Source organism: Coptis chinensis, chromosome 8 (assembly GCF_015680905.1).
Source record: "Coptis chinensis isolate HL-2020 chromosome 8, ASM1568090v1, whole genome shotgun sequence".
NCBI lineage: Eukaryota > Viridiplantae > Streptophyta > Magnoliopsida > Ranunculales > Ranunculaceae > Coptis > Coptis chinensis.
This window is the reverse complement of record NC_141463.1, coordinates 65,755,567-65,770,809: the sequence shown is the minus strand read 5'-3', so window position 1 is coordinate 65,770,809 and position 15,243 is coordinate 65,755,567. Positions and strand designations below refer to the sequence as shown.

The window sequence follows — 15,243 nt, the reverse complement described above, 5'->3', positions numbered from 1 at the left end:
TTAATTGTCACTGTTAAAAACTGCTGACGTAAGAAATTAGAAACAAGTGCCTACGATTCACGACTCGAAAAAATTCTAGACTTGCCCACACACTAACTCCCCGCCTCTTTAAAACAATAATAAAAAAAAAAACTCCCAACTCTACACCAGTACGGTATCAAAATTCCATCCCTCTTATAAAAAAAACAAACAAAAAAACTTTCATTTTTTTCAACGAAGAAATAGGATTGCGACCGGTGTTCTGATCTTGGTTACAAAGAGGATTGCTTTGCAACGATCAATTGAACCATGTTAGTTATTCTTATCTTTATATTCTCCTCTCTTCCTTGTTAGGGTTTCTTTCTATTAAATTAGAGCATTTGATTCTGGATTTCATCTCCAGCACTTCATTCATTGGTAGTCAACACTTACTCCCACTCTCTTCATTTCTTCTTCAAATTCGAAGGTATGGCTGGTGAGATTTATGGTAGTCTGAAAGCTTAACTACGATATTGCAGATTGTGTAGAACCCTAACCAGAGCATGAGGCTTCAAGGTTCTTGCTTTGGGTGGGTTTGTGATTCCTTTTCATTTTCACTTATTCCCCATTTTTCTTTTCATTCACAATATTGCTGCTTATCGTTTTAACTATGTGATGTACCTTTAATCAGGTTGCTATAATGGTAATTCTTGGAAGTTGGAAAGTTGAATTGAAAAACTGAATTTGGTTGTTTTTTAATTTTTTTAAGTTCTTTTCTTGGTTAAATTGGCTTTAATTGTATTACAGGAAGTGTGCCACAGTTTCGATCGATGATTTTTATTTAATTGCAGAGAATCAGGTAAAGATACTTGCAGTTCTGATATACATTCTTCTTCTCTGTCTCTGTTTTCTAAATGCAATCTGTGATATACATTTAAAGGCTAAGATGAGGGAGCAAAATCCAGGAAATACTCTCTTGGAGGTATCTATATGAACACTCTCAATCCTTGTATACGTGTAACTGTGATGATTTTTTTGTTTTATATGTGAATTTGCATTCTCAGTTACAAGGAAATGCTGGAAGCCATGATCTACCATTATCAGTTGAAACGCTTTAGGGTCTAACTAAAATGACTAAAAAGGGTAATGCTCCCTACATGCTTGTTAATTATGTACTTCACATTAATCCTGATCTACTAATTCAATTACAAAAGTTCAAACTGGTATCTTCTCTATAGACACATATCTTTCAAGTATTAACTCTATGCTATGCTTATGATATTTAGGTATGAAGATGAAGCTACCACGATATAATAAAGTAAGTACTAACAAACAACACTATTGTTGTTTGCTAATTGATACACATTATTTCAACATTACTTATTCATGAATTCTTCTATAGTCTGCATATGGTAGGAAGGGAGACAGAGCCGATCCTTCAACATGGCCAGAGGTTAAAGGGCCACTAACAGTAAGATAGCAACATGCAAGACTTGTATGTAAATTTGAATTTCATCATGCCTGTTATGCTCACATCTTTTGCTCTTTGGGTGTCAATACAGGTTGTATTGTTCGAAGGTTGGATGCTTGGTTTTAAACCCATTCCAAACGAAGTTGTTAAAGCTGTCGATCCACAGGTAAGGAGTCTTTGAGATTAGGTTGACATTAAAAGTAACTTACTGTGTTAGTGCATATAGGAGCGTAACACTTTCAACATGTTAATGCAAATGGATTTTGATTAGAATTATGCTTCACTTTCTGGCTGGAGGTTGTAAAGAAACCTTGAAGCTTATTATGATGCATGGGACAAGTTCATTAATGCTTGGATAGTTATCAAGATTAAGGAGCCAAGCCGCGTCTACCAATGGCGACAGGTATGGTTAAATCCTTCAAAACTTATTTAAACCTTTGTGCATTGGAACATTATTTTCAGCATTGTGAACATAAGTTCGTGGGTTACTTTGCGAATAGAGATTGCTATGAGAGAGGAAGGCAAACCCGAACGCCCGATGAGGAGGTTTGTCTCCAGAATCGCTTTTTATTTAAGTCCCGGCTTGATTGAATTATGAATGCCCGAACGTTATTGTCTCAAACCTGCAATGATCACTTGATTGAAAACTTTCTTGCTCTGGATTTTTGTCGTCCTAGATTTTGGAAGTGTTAATTTGTGCCGGGTTTAAGACATTTTTTTTTTTTTTTTTTTTTTTTTCCTGCAAATTTTGCAGGTTAGGGACTTTGTTTCACGCTACTTCCAAAGCATACAAGGCTTACCTTCCCAAGAATGTACTCGAAGGACCGCTTGGTTATGATCCGAGCATCTCTTAGTTGTTGATATTGGCTTAATTTTAAAGAAATCCCATCCTAGGAAACTATCTGACAGCAACTACTTAGAAGACTAAAGCCAAAACTGGAGACTATTTTTTATTTTTTATAATACGTAGGAGCATTATTTTAACATCCATTTTAGAATTTGTTAAATGTAAAGGTTAAATGTGCGAAAAGAAAGTTTATATCATACATTGAATGTTTAGCCATTAAAATTAGCGCTGCCATTCCCATTCACATTAATGTTCGCTTAAATTTTTTACGATAAATAATTGCCCAAACGTAGTAAGTTATTTTGCCTTGTTCATTATTTTGGAAATGTACTTTTCATTTGTTTCACATGGTGATTCTTGATCTTGGCTAGTTTAAATACGAAAAACTTTCACTTTAGGATACAATAGTAGAGACGTACACTCGCTAATTGTTTTGCATGCAGGATGAGTATGAGAATCAAGTTGTGGAGGGAGCTATACTGAGGGTAACGTAGTCCTCATCTTGTTGGGTACTATGTGTAAAGTCCTGAATTATTATTAAGGGTAATTGTGTAAATTTCATATCAAATCTAGGGTCATTTATGTAAATTAGTCGTCGGGTTTATGTTTCAAACGTACGTAACTGGATGAAACTTAACTCCGACTCATAAGTCACGTTAGGTAAGCGACCCATATACGAAAATTTGACAAAAGGCCGGGTAGCGGTTTTAAGCGTCTTGGGCACGAAGTTAACGGTACTTACGCTGAGTGGGTCATTGCTATAGACTGCGGTGAGATAGAATATAGAAGATTAAATTTAGCGGGATGGGCCGGAAAAATAATTACGACGCGACGTCAAACGAGTTGGCGGTTAGGAGCGTGAGGACCTTAAGTCTAATTGTAATATATTAGGCTTGGGCCTAAATATATCGGCCCAACTAGAGAAAAACGAAAATCGCGAAATAGAACCCACGAAATCGCGAAATTGAAAAAAATCAAAAATCGGCCAAACTGAAAATCGCGAAACCCACTTCTTCTTCCCCAATTTTCGCCCTTTCTAAAACCTAGGAGAGAGAAAACAAAATTCTCTCAATTCCCATCGATTTTACTTCAATTCTTCACACTCTCAAACCTAGAAACACTAGAATGAAGTGAGAGAATTGAAATCTCTTGGAAATTCGAGCATCCCGAAGCCAAATCGCCGCTGCCGGGTGAGTGAATGCGTCTCCAATCGATTCCACTCAAAAACTTAAACGCCCAATCACTAACAACATTCAATCAAGCGTGGGGATTCAAAAAAATAGTGGAATTGGCGTTGTATTTCCGCGAAAGGTAAGTTTGAATTCGTTTCAATTAATAGTTAGCTTCAATTTCGATTTCTTGAGGGTGTGATCTTTGAAATGGATTGTATTAGGGGTGTTGAAGGTCGGCAATAGCGGTTGGACGAAATGGAGTGGAGTGAAAACAGATGGTGGAGTCGAAAAATTATTTGAATTGCGTCGTGTTTTTACGAAAGGTGAGTAATTTGGTTTCAAACAATTAGTTTAAACTCGTTTTAGTGGTATTGGATGAAAGATATTTGAATGGGTTGGTTGTACACTTCGGCAGTAGCTCGGTTTGGAGAAGGAGAGCTGCGATTTTGGTGAGGCAGCGAGCTAGGAACGATTGTTGCTGCTGACTTGGTAAGAATTTGGTTATTCATTACAATTTCAAGAGATTTATGTCGATTTATAACTGTATAAGAGTTGATTGAGTAATGATCGAGGGATAAGGAACACCCACCGATTTTATTAATAGAATTAATGTTAATTGAGAAGTGGAGAATGGGTTGTAGTTGAAATTTGGACTGGGAATTGGGATAGAATAGGATTGGCGTCGATATGAGGGCCTGCCATGGCCGAAATAGCCGTAGAGACCGTCAGAGTAACAGTGCCAGAAATGGCCTGTAGCTCTGTTAACGGTAGTTAGATGGAAAGTTATCCGAAACCAAATTCTTAACGGCGAGAATTCTTCTCGACTTACACTAGATAAGAATTCCTCGTTGTTCGATCAATTCTAATAATCGACATATTTGTATATGCTATTATAGGAATGAATTCGAGTGGATTGGGTTAAGCGGGATTGATTCAGTTAAGTGGGCTTGAGGAGAACGGAGCTTGCTAAGGTAGGAACCTACATACCAATATATAATCTGCTTATTTTCATGCATGATTTGAGTTGTTTAAAATGTTAAGAAATAGTTTGCGTATCAACCATGCATGTATATATGATATTCATGTTTTTGCATTGTAGTTTTCCTCGATATGAATTAAGTATATGGATAGCTTTCGCGTGAAATGGGTTTTCTGTAAAATCGGGGTAGCGAGGGATTGTTTTCTGGTTAAAAGTGAAAAACTGGTTTTGGGGAAAAGGTTCGTCTCTCTTGTCCGCAAAGGAGACAGAGAGATGGATTTTGTAATGCGGGTAAGGATTACCCGATTGTTTGTAACTAGGTGCGAGGTTCTGGATTGGTCCCGGGATGGTCGTGTTATTTACGATGATTCGCCGTTTGGGAATCATCGGTTGTTATTTACTATGACTGGCCCGTTTGGGAGTCATAGGTTGTTCTACTCGATTTCGGGAAATCCGTGAACTCACACCTATATAATCAACAGTTTTAAAAGAAAAACTAGATATGTAACTAGAGTATTTGAAAATAATCGGTAATACTAGTATATATATATAGATATTACTATGTTTATCACGAGGAGATTTAGAAAAGGAACTGTGAATTCCTATAAAGAAGGAACTGTTGTCGCATTTCCGGAGGCGGCAGTTAAGCTCTAGATTCAACCGTGGTGTACACCTTCGAAGGTGGTGGGCCACCTTTAAAGGGATGCATCCTTTGGATGTAGTCCGGGAATTCCTTTTCTACTTTTCTAGATAACCATGCTTGTAGTGTCACTGTTGTATGGTGATTAGCGAGTGGGGTTACATGTTACCTCGATGAGGTTTAGGCGAGGAGTGAGAGTTTAGTCCACTCACGGATGTGTCGAGGATCCCGGCGGTCCTGCTAGATCGTCGAGCGGTTGACCACCGTAAGTTAGGTGACGGCCCGTGATAGGGTCGCGGGTCACAAAGTGGCCCACCCGAGCCCTAAAAGCTTTGGGGATTTTGTGTGTCTGAACACAACAACGGCATTTTAGCTCCCCACGGTAAAATCGAAAACAACGGTGCATGGTTCACAATGGGAATCTTGAACCGAGATTGCTGCGGATCGGGCCGAGAGTACCGTCATTACCCTCACCATTCTAATAGGATCACGGCCACAATAGTTGTATGATGACCGGAAAACTCTATTTTGAATATTAAAGAAGCATGCCGATATGATTTATGCTAGCTAGTGATTTATTGTATAGTCACGATATTTGAATACTATTATAGAAACCCTGCATGTTTTAAATGTTTTGTATAAGTAGTCTAGTATTGGTTATGTATGTTTCTACTGGGATTTGGGAGGATTCCCTTATGCTTGACGAGAGACAGAGTCAAGTTTACATTTTGGGCTGTATAGAGATAATCTAGGTTATTCTTTTGCTGTAGATAATGAGCATAGCTCTTTTCTTTGGATGTATAGAGATAGTTCCTTCTTTTGTTGTATATATATAGAGCTCCGCTCATTTTGATGTAAAATTTGATGTATTTAAGTAGCAGTTACACTTACATAGTTGGTGGATGGGATGTGATGTTGTTTAGAAGGTTGGGTTGTATATATATGGTTGTTGGAAGGGTATTATGAAGTGTCCAGGGTTATGACAGGTTTATGACAGGTTATGACAGGTTTTTAGGGTTTACGAACGTCGATCAAACAAAGGAAACTCTGCCGAAATTTCGGTAGAATCGGGATAGGTGTCGGCCTCGAGATTCATTCCACGTCCTCGGGATGTGTGTTGGGTCGCGGGGCGTGACACTATGAAATATTGTAGTTATACTAGAGGTGTAGACTATTAGCAAGGACGCGAGTTTGTTGGCTTCATCCAAGAATGTGTTGTGTTTTGGTGGGTTAGGATGAATATGTTTCTATTCTACTGGGATATGTTTAATTTTGATTTATATTCAAATACATATATCGGCTTATCCAAGTCGATCTTGGTTTGTAAAGCTTCACTTGAATTAGTGTTTGTAAATACTATTTTAAAATTTAATGGATTATGTTTGTTTGTTTAGAAAACTTTTATCAGTGCAGATATGAAATGTAGGTCTAATTTAATGTGGAATGGTTAGTTTTTGTTTTCACAAATATTCACTATTTTTTTTTGAAAAAGAAAATATACATATCACTGCTTTACCTAAACCGTCATGACTAATGGTACTTTTTTAGACCGTTCAAAAGAATGAATGCATAACAGTTTATTTAAAACTGTCACAAATTATATGATTTGTTGTAACGGTTTTTGAGCAGTTGTTACCGTTTTTTATGGTAGAGAGAGGCTAGTTTGGAACAAATATTTGTGATGGTTTTGAGAAAAAAAAAATGACTCTCACTCCGTCACGGTTTTGGAAAAAAAAAACAGTGACAAAAGACTTTTTGTGACTATTTTTAACAGTGATATAAAGCCTTTTTTCTTATAGTGAATGCTATTGTTTTGAGGCAAAAATACTATGGAATCTATTACATTCTTAACAAACGCTATTACTTTGATAGCGTTTTCAGACAAAACGCTATTAATTTGATAGCGTTTTCGACACAAACGCTATCTTAAAAAGCATAACATGGACATAGATAGCGTTTTGTAAATGCTATCAAGTAAAATTCATAGTGTTTTTCGTATGCTATCTATGCACTTTTCTACAGTAGTGCCAAACCACATAAAATATTTGGTCTTTTCTTCTCTTCTTCTTGTTGGTTGATTACCTTAGTGAGTAGTTTAATCTTATGTACTACTTTTGGTTAGGAGTTTGGTTGTTTGTCGACTACTATTATTGGTTACACACTTCCACCACACGTTATTTGTTTATCGCTTCTGTTCAGGGCGGACCTAGGAGAGGGCTGGACCAGGCTTCAGCTCGGGGTCCTTTTGTTGCAAAATAAAAATAAATACTATACTACCTAAAGCCCATTTGCCCAAGGCAAAAAAGTTTGCACACATGCTTAGAAGTTGGGCTTTAAGGATTAACAGCCCAAAAGGTCAAAAGTATTTGTTGCTGACATTAAACGTGATAAAAATGATGGTTTGTTCTCTTTCTCTCTCTCTCTCTCTATGTTGAATGAATTTGAATAGTTAAGGCCCCTCAAGTCCTCAACAAGTTCCTCTCTCATTCTCCCTATAATTTACTTTTATTTTTATTTTTTAGTATTTGTATAGTTTTTTTTTAATCAATTCAATTGTTGTTTGTTACTTGTTAGTTACTTAGTTAATGATTTTGTGTCAATGTATGTATAAATTATTAAATTATAATGATTTTGCATTTGGACTTTTGGTATTACTTGTTTCCATATGTATTTGTTTATATTAATTATTATTAATATTTCAGAATCAATGTCAAACAAACGTCCAACGTCGAAGGGAGTACAAAAGATATATTCCTTCTTTAAACCAAAAGAAACTGAGATATCAATTCAAATATTGCTAGTACTATTGAAAAGGATGATCAAGATCGTTCGAAGTTCCAAAGAGTTGAACACATTAAACAAGTTTGTCCCAACTCTCAAGGGATTGAACCTAGCAAAACCGGTGTTACTAGTTCTTTGGTACGTGATCCGGGGTTGCGTTGTCAAATAAGTGAATATCCTATTAATCAACCTGATGAGATTCAACGAGCTTATGTCACATTAGGGCCATTTCATTCCAAACTCAACGAATTTCCACCCACCAAAGATGGAAAGCAAAATCAATGAGCTTATGTCACATTAGGCCATTTCATTCCAAACTCAACGAATTTCCACCCACCAAAGATGGAAAGCAAAACCGTTATTTTAATCGTCATTGGTTTGATGATTTTCCCTGGCTAGAATATTTTGAAGAAAAAGATAGTGTTTATTGTTTTCCTTGCTTTGTCTTTGGTTCCAGTTGCTATAATTTTGTTGTTGATGGATTTAGAAGTTGGAAGGGAGTTAATTGTGGAGTTAAATGTGCATTTTTGCAACATGTTGGAGGCCCTTGTTCCTCTTATATGTCTGTTGTAGTTGTTTGTGAGGATCTAGTGAATTCATCTCGGCATATTTAGGGGCGGCCCTGAGACTTTGGGGGCCCAATCCAAAATCCAACTATGGGGCCTAACTAAAATGTAAATCCCAGGAATCCAATTTACCTTGAGAAGACTTGAACCCAGGAATAACAAGTTGGAAGTTAGTTTTACTACCAACTGAGCTATTTCGTGTTCAAATCTAGTATTTACTAAGCTAATATACAATATATTGTTCAGGAGGATGGGGCCTAATTTTAAGCCAATTTTAGGGGCCCCAGCCACTCGCATGTGTCGACTGTCCTCAGGCCGCCCCTGAGCATATTGGTAATCTTTTAAATGCCCAATACAAACAGGAGGTAGTGATAAATAGGTTTATGTTGAAAACAATATTATGGACTCTCGGATGGCTTGTATTACAAGGTTGTGCACTTAGAAAACATGATAAATCAATCAAGTCAAGTAATCGTGGAAACTTTTTTGAATTTATTGAGTTCTTAATTAGCTGAATTGGATCCTAATATTGATGTTGTTGTTTTAGATAATTCTTCCTAAAAAGCCACTTATACTTCTCTAAAGATTCCGAAAGAGCCTTTTAAACATTATTAGTGATCATGTGAGGGGTAATATTCGTGAGGAAGTTGGAGATGCTAAGTTTTGTATTCTTGTTGATGAGTAACAAGACGTTTCAAATAAAGAACAAATGACTCTTGTATTAAGATTCTAGCTTCATGTTACTGGCCTTATTTATTTTTAGTCTTGAATTTGTTTTGTTTAATGGTAATTGTTACTTACTGTTGTTGCTCTTGAAATCTGTTTTGAATGAATAAGTGTTGTGCTTAATCAACTTCATTTTATGGAGTGGTTGTTTATCTAGCTCATAAGTTGCTATGACTTCAAGTATTTTCTTCTTATTATTGGAAAAAAAAAAAGAATTTTCTTCTTATTGGTTATGTTTTGTTTTTATCGGAATTATACTAGAGATATGTTTTGCTAGAGAACTGTCATGAACATATGCCTCTTTCTCCCTCATAATCTCTAATAGTAGCATATCCTATAATGATCGTGGCCTCTTAAATTCATCCGGGTATTTTTCTTACGCATAATACCCCAAATGAATAATTAAATCAAACACTTAAATACTATTAAGAATAACTATTTGGTCTTTTTACACCCCTATAAATTCTTAGTACCAATATTGTCCTTCAATGTTGTTTAACACTGTTTAATAGGGATAATCGGTCATTTCATGAGGTGGTTAATTAAAAAACCAAATCCACGCCATTTTTAATTGTAATCCACACAATAAATACCCACTTAATATTAATTACGGGTCATTAATTACCATAAATACACATAGCCATTTCACTTTCTGTCTCCCTCTCAAATCTCAATCTCCACTCTACTCTCTCCCACTTTCTTTTGCAAACAGTAAAAGATAACCAAATGAAAAAAATTCATATTTTCTTCTGCTCTTGAAGTTTAATTCTCCTCCTTTTTGCTTTCTGATTTCTCTATTTTTTCATTTGTTAGGTATAACTATAAAAGCTCAACTCTTACTTGAAGCTGATTCCAATGGAAATCTACGGCATCTCAAGAGTAACAGCTTCACTCTTAACTTCTCTACATTTGTGTTTCTCGACTTATGGTATTATCATATAACCGATTTTTTTTTTGGAGTAAATTTGGCTGCAGAACTTGATGTTGGAAAGGGAATAGCGGCAACAGTTGCCAATATTAAGAATTCAAAAGGCAAATCAACTCTTCATCTTGGTGCTGCAGAGGGAAACGGTGATATTTGCAAGTACTTGAGGTTGGGACTTTTAGTGAGAATTAAGATTTTGGTGTGAAGTATATTTGTGAATTGGATTGGTTTCGAAGTTGGAGTTTCGTCATGGCGGCTGTTGATGTAATGAAATATGCTCACATCCCTGTTTACCAATCATTCTAATGCAATCAATCTATGTTCGATTTGGGACTGTGCAGAAGCTCCTTATTCATTTATTGGTTTTGCAGCCATTGTAGTGATATCTATCTCCTCTTTTTATTGAAGAGGGAGGGATTTTTGACAGTGAAAACCGATGAGTGGCCTGAAGAGTTGAATCAGTTTAAACCTGAGGATGAAGAAGCTAAGAATATAGCCATAGATTTGCTGGATTGGCAGGTGTGTCCTCTTTTCTTTGCAAGTTTAGTGATTTTAATTACCTAATGCAATCAATCTATGCTCGATTTCGGACTGTGCAGAAGCCATTCCTTATTTATGTTCAAAATTCCCTAAATGCAGTGTACATTAGTAATTTGTGTAAAATTATTGCTTATGGTCAACTGTCATTGTTCCCCTCATAGTCATCCGCACAAAAGTTATGCATGTTTTTAATTCATCCCATAGTCATCCGCGCACAACGTTGTGAACTTTTCTGTTCAGCCAAGAAGAAATATTGTTTTTAACTAATATGGGCTTGTGTCGCGTGGTGATCATGTTATATTTATTTTGATGCCTATTATGTTAAATAGCTAACCAATGGTCCTCATCGGCGTTGATAACAATGTTAGAGGAGATTTTGTATATCTCTTATAGTTAATTATGCGTGGTCAATCAATGGGTGCTGTTTTCAGCAGGATTTTACTTGCGTGTAGTTTTGGGATTTACAATTTTTTCCTTGATGTTCAGTCTTTTCCTTGCTGTTCAGTCCTTTTCCTTCATGGGCAGCACTAGAAAAGCCCCAAAAACTGAATAATCTGTTCCTTGATTCAGTGCCCCAATTGAATGTGTCTCCATTGACTCCTTTTTGTAGTGATTTTACACTAAATGAAATGTTGCCCGATGACGCTATTTCCCAGTATGCTCTCTTTATCTTTCTGATCTTCTCTGATTTCTTCTGTCTCTCAATCTCTCTTTTCTTTCTTAGTTTTGTTTTCTTCCTCACAAAGACCCGGAAAAAATTTACTTGCTCCATTTCTCTAACCCTTTGTGATGCAATGTACTAAAACCCGCCCAACACACGACACATCATAACCATGTCAACTCATGCTTACGAGGGAGACCTCCATCCTCATTGTTGTTAGATGTATATCCTAAGAACTCCTTGGTAAAGCGATGTGTTAACGTTCATTTCTTTCAAGTAGTCATGTACGTAGTGTGTCGAACTTCAACTTTTTTATTTTATTTTATATAAAGTAGTCTTTAAATGGTGTTGTTTAGTGCTTACTGTCTTATTGCTTTTCACTGTATTATTGCTTTATAGACTGCGCACTTCATATACAACCAAGTTATTTTCCATTTGCCAACGTTTGGAAATTGCTGGGACCGGAAGCTATCCAAATTTGCTTTCGATTAGTGATAATAGTGTGTGCCAACAACAACAACAGGCAGAGAGAATTAGAGAAAGAGAGAGGCAAAGAAATTTGACTTCAATACAGATAACCCACCGAAGGGAGCGTATCCGAAGGCATTATTATCGACGAGTCCAAAACCAAAGAAATGAACAACTTGCTTCTCAAAGAGAACGCATGCGTGTGGCATGGCGCTCGCCTCGATTGATTCCTGCTGATGAATTGTTGGACCCCAACAGTCTAACCCCTCATAGGCTGACCCACGTACGCCGCCAAGCTAGGAATATTTCCAGCCAAATGCTTCGTGCAAGTCAACATTCACAGCGAAGATGCCTGACTCCTATAAGGCAATGAGCCCGAAACTTAGGCAATCAAGAATTGGGTTGTATTGATGCAACATCACTTCCATCAGAAAGTGGAAGCAATGATGGTAAATCTAAAACCCCTAGAATTATTTTGTGACTAATACCACCCTAGCTTATTCCTCAATGAGACAAATTATTCCATGCATATCGCATTATTGATTGAATAAATTTGTCCGCTCGTATCGCACGCATCTCCTATTTTGTCTTATTTTTGGGAAATAGGTTGATTGTCTCAACTTTTCAATCCCAACATACCCACAAGTATTTCCAGGAGGACCTGTATGTCAATTTACAGTTTTTTGTGTTCCTATTCCTCAGCTCTATTTGACACTAAATTTCTTAGGCTTTTAATCCTTTAGTGCATTCTGCTTTTTGAGTTAAGCGGGAAGCCTACTTATCCTGTTTTTGACCAAGGTCAGGATCATGACTTTGAGGAGGATTGTGGTTCCAGGTAACACTGTAGTCAAATACATTAGGCTTTGTTGTGTGAACATAATAAAGTGAATACTTATATCATAAAATGAGGAAACTCTGGATGCTGGTCATAATTATCCCTCCCACATGTAGCCATGTAGGTCACGCCTAATTGTGTGTATGTACTACATTCTTTCAGTTACATTGCGCCCAAATGTGTGAAAACAATTTAATCGAAGCTTCGATTAGGTGGATCTTTATTTCATAACATAAACTAAGATATTGGTAAACAGAAGGCTGAAAATGTCAATAAGTATTTTCTTATTCAATAAGTATTGCGAGATTCCTTCGAGATCGATTGAAGTAGACTTTTTTCAAGATCGGTGTTTGTCAAGATGTTATATCGCGGGTCTGTACTTGGTGTGACCAAACAACCGGAAGGCATTAAAGGACCGGGACCTTATCGTCCTCTCAGATATTTTAATCTATATACTTGTAAGGATTTTTAAGTGTTACTTCATAAGCTTCCGACATATATATGTATTGCATCATTTTTAAGCTGTTCCTTTGTTTCTTCATCATTGATGAGGTACCATCTCCGATGAAGTGGAGGTTTATTTGGTTCTACAAGATTGTCTTCGATTGAGAAAATTATGTGTTAAGGGAAGAGGTTGCTCCTTGGGACAAAGAAGTCATAATTGATCCGAGAACACCAAAGCCCGGTCCAAATCCATTTTCATACTCCTTGAGGCAAAAACGACGTGAGTTTATACTTTTGAAACTTGAATGCTACTACAATTTGGTGATTTTGTATTTCCATTTCTTCAATACTCCCCTCTTCTGCTTAGTAAGTAAAGACTGAAATCATGACTTGGTAATTGCTGTGGGGATGCGTCCATTATTTAATTTCTTTTCAAATTTAACTGTCCTTTATTTATTTCCACTTAAATATTATCCTTTTCCTTTTCGTTCACAACATTATTTTTGGATGGAAAATGGAGTTGTTCAAGTTTATGCAAACAAAGATTGTAAGATGTCAACTCCACAGTTTATTGTGCTTAAGGATTTTCTTACATCCTTTCTTATTATCTTCAGAATTTTTTATGCTGGTCTTTTACCTCTTTTCTTTTAGCGACATAAAAACTTTTCCCTGTGGCTGATGCAACAACCTTTTTCACTGATCTACATTGTATTCTTAGAGTGATGATTGCGATAGAAATATTCGAACTCTCTGTCATCATCACCTGGTCCTTCTTGAGCTTATTGTGTGTTACTTAGGGATTTAATCCATGACTTAGAGAAAATCGGCAAAAACAATTCTGTCATCATCGCCTGGTCAATATATGAGCTTACTGTGTGTTACTTAGAGATTTAATCTATGGCTTAGAGAAAATCAGCAAAAACAAATATTAAAATAATATAATACTGCAAAAAGATGGATTCTAATCCAACCTTTGTCTGATTTGCAGGTCCTTCAAAGTTATGTAGTTGCAGTTTAGGATCTCAAAGCTACTCCTTAAGGATTTTTTATTTAGTAGAAGTTTTTAGTTATTAGTTTTTCTCATTCCTTTATAACAATTGTGGCGGTAATTAATGTATCTTTCTGATTCAAATTTAGAGGAAACATTTATTCTTCAATTCCTATGTTTGCTATGTTGAGTATGGTATTTGACTCAAATCTATAATAAACAATTGCAATTTTTTTTCTCACATTCTTTGTATGGTTCCGTCTATAGAACCAGATGACATATTTTGTTAGATTATTTTAGTTGTCACTTTGTAAACAAGTTATCATACATATTTTTTTTAATACATTAAATTTGTCGTCCACGTGTTTTGCTAGTCATAAGTAACAGTTCTATGGTAAACACAATGACATATGCTCTATTTTCTTAACTCGGTAGTTCTGTCAATCGTTGCATTGATATTGTCGTGCCTCACTCGTCTTGGGGCAACACAAACGGCAGCCAGAACATAAGAACAGCAGCAACTTTGGTCTTTGATAACCTCGTGAACTTTGGATGTCAATCATTAAGAAACATTATGATTCGTTCTCCAAGGAAGCTTACAGTTCTGCTTCGCCACTCAAATTTATCTGAATTTCACTTTTGAAGTTTTGATACAAATGTAACTTTTTTATTAATAAAAACAAAATTTTGTTTACCAGTGAAACAAAGAACACACCAACTGCGTTAGGTTATGTCGCTCAATTGGCACATCAATAGAACACGTACGTACAATAATTTTGGGTAGCCTTAGATAGTTAGAAATCATATATAGAGAAAAGAGCCATTAAACAGAATTTATCAGCAAGCATTCTCTAACATTGGTTAGCTAAGAATAAAACCATCTTATATACTTCAACATGAATTACATCGTCTGATCACCTCTTACACAGACATCAGTAAATGAATCTTAAGCAAAAAATGCGGCTTCCAAAATAGTAAAGGGCCAATAGTAAATAACTTAACAAGCATATCTTCAATAATGGTTATCAATGTCTGCAGCTGTCAAGTCATTATAGTATTATTCTTCGTAAAGCATTGACCCTTGAGGCCTGAAACACTTGATATGGGAGGCTAGCTTCAATATCTCCTCATCATCTTCATCGAAACCAATGCAGTCCCTACTCCCTAACATCAAATAATACTAAGTCTTTGCCATCCATCCAATATTTGTATGAGATGCCCACGAGGTCGAGAACAATTCCT

At 36.3% G+C, this 15,243-nt stretch overlaps 1 long non-coding RNA gene and 1 pseudogene across 2 annotated transcripts; both read left to right on the top strand.

Moving 5' to 3' along the window:
* Positions 1-904: 904 nt before the first annotated feature.
* Positions 905-2,770, top strand: LOC147482500 (D-glycerate 3-kinase, chloroplastic-like; annotated as a pseudogene). The gene is made up of 8 exons (XR_015205496.1): positions 905-940; positions 1,023-1,101; positions 1,245-1,276; positions 1,361-1,429; positions 1,521-1,595; positions 1,659-1,675; positions 1,736-1,832; positions 2,720-2,770. The product of XR_015205496.1 is annotated as a D-glycerate 3-kinase, chloroplastic-like (transcript).
* Positions 2,771-3,724: 954 nt separating this feature from the next.
* On the top strand, positions 3,725-4,658 carry LOC147482499 (uncharacterized). Its single transcript, XR_015205749.1, has 3 exons — positions 3,725-3,771; positions 3,864-3,937; positions 4,345-4,658. It is a non-coding gene; the product is annotated as an uncharacterized LOC147482499 (long non-coding RNA).
* Positions 4,659-15,243: the final 10,585 nt, after the last annotated feature.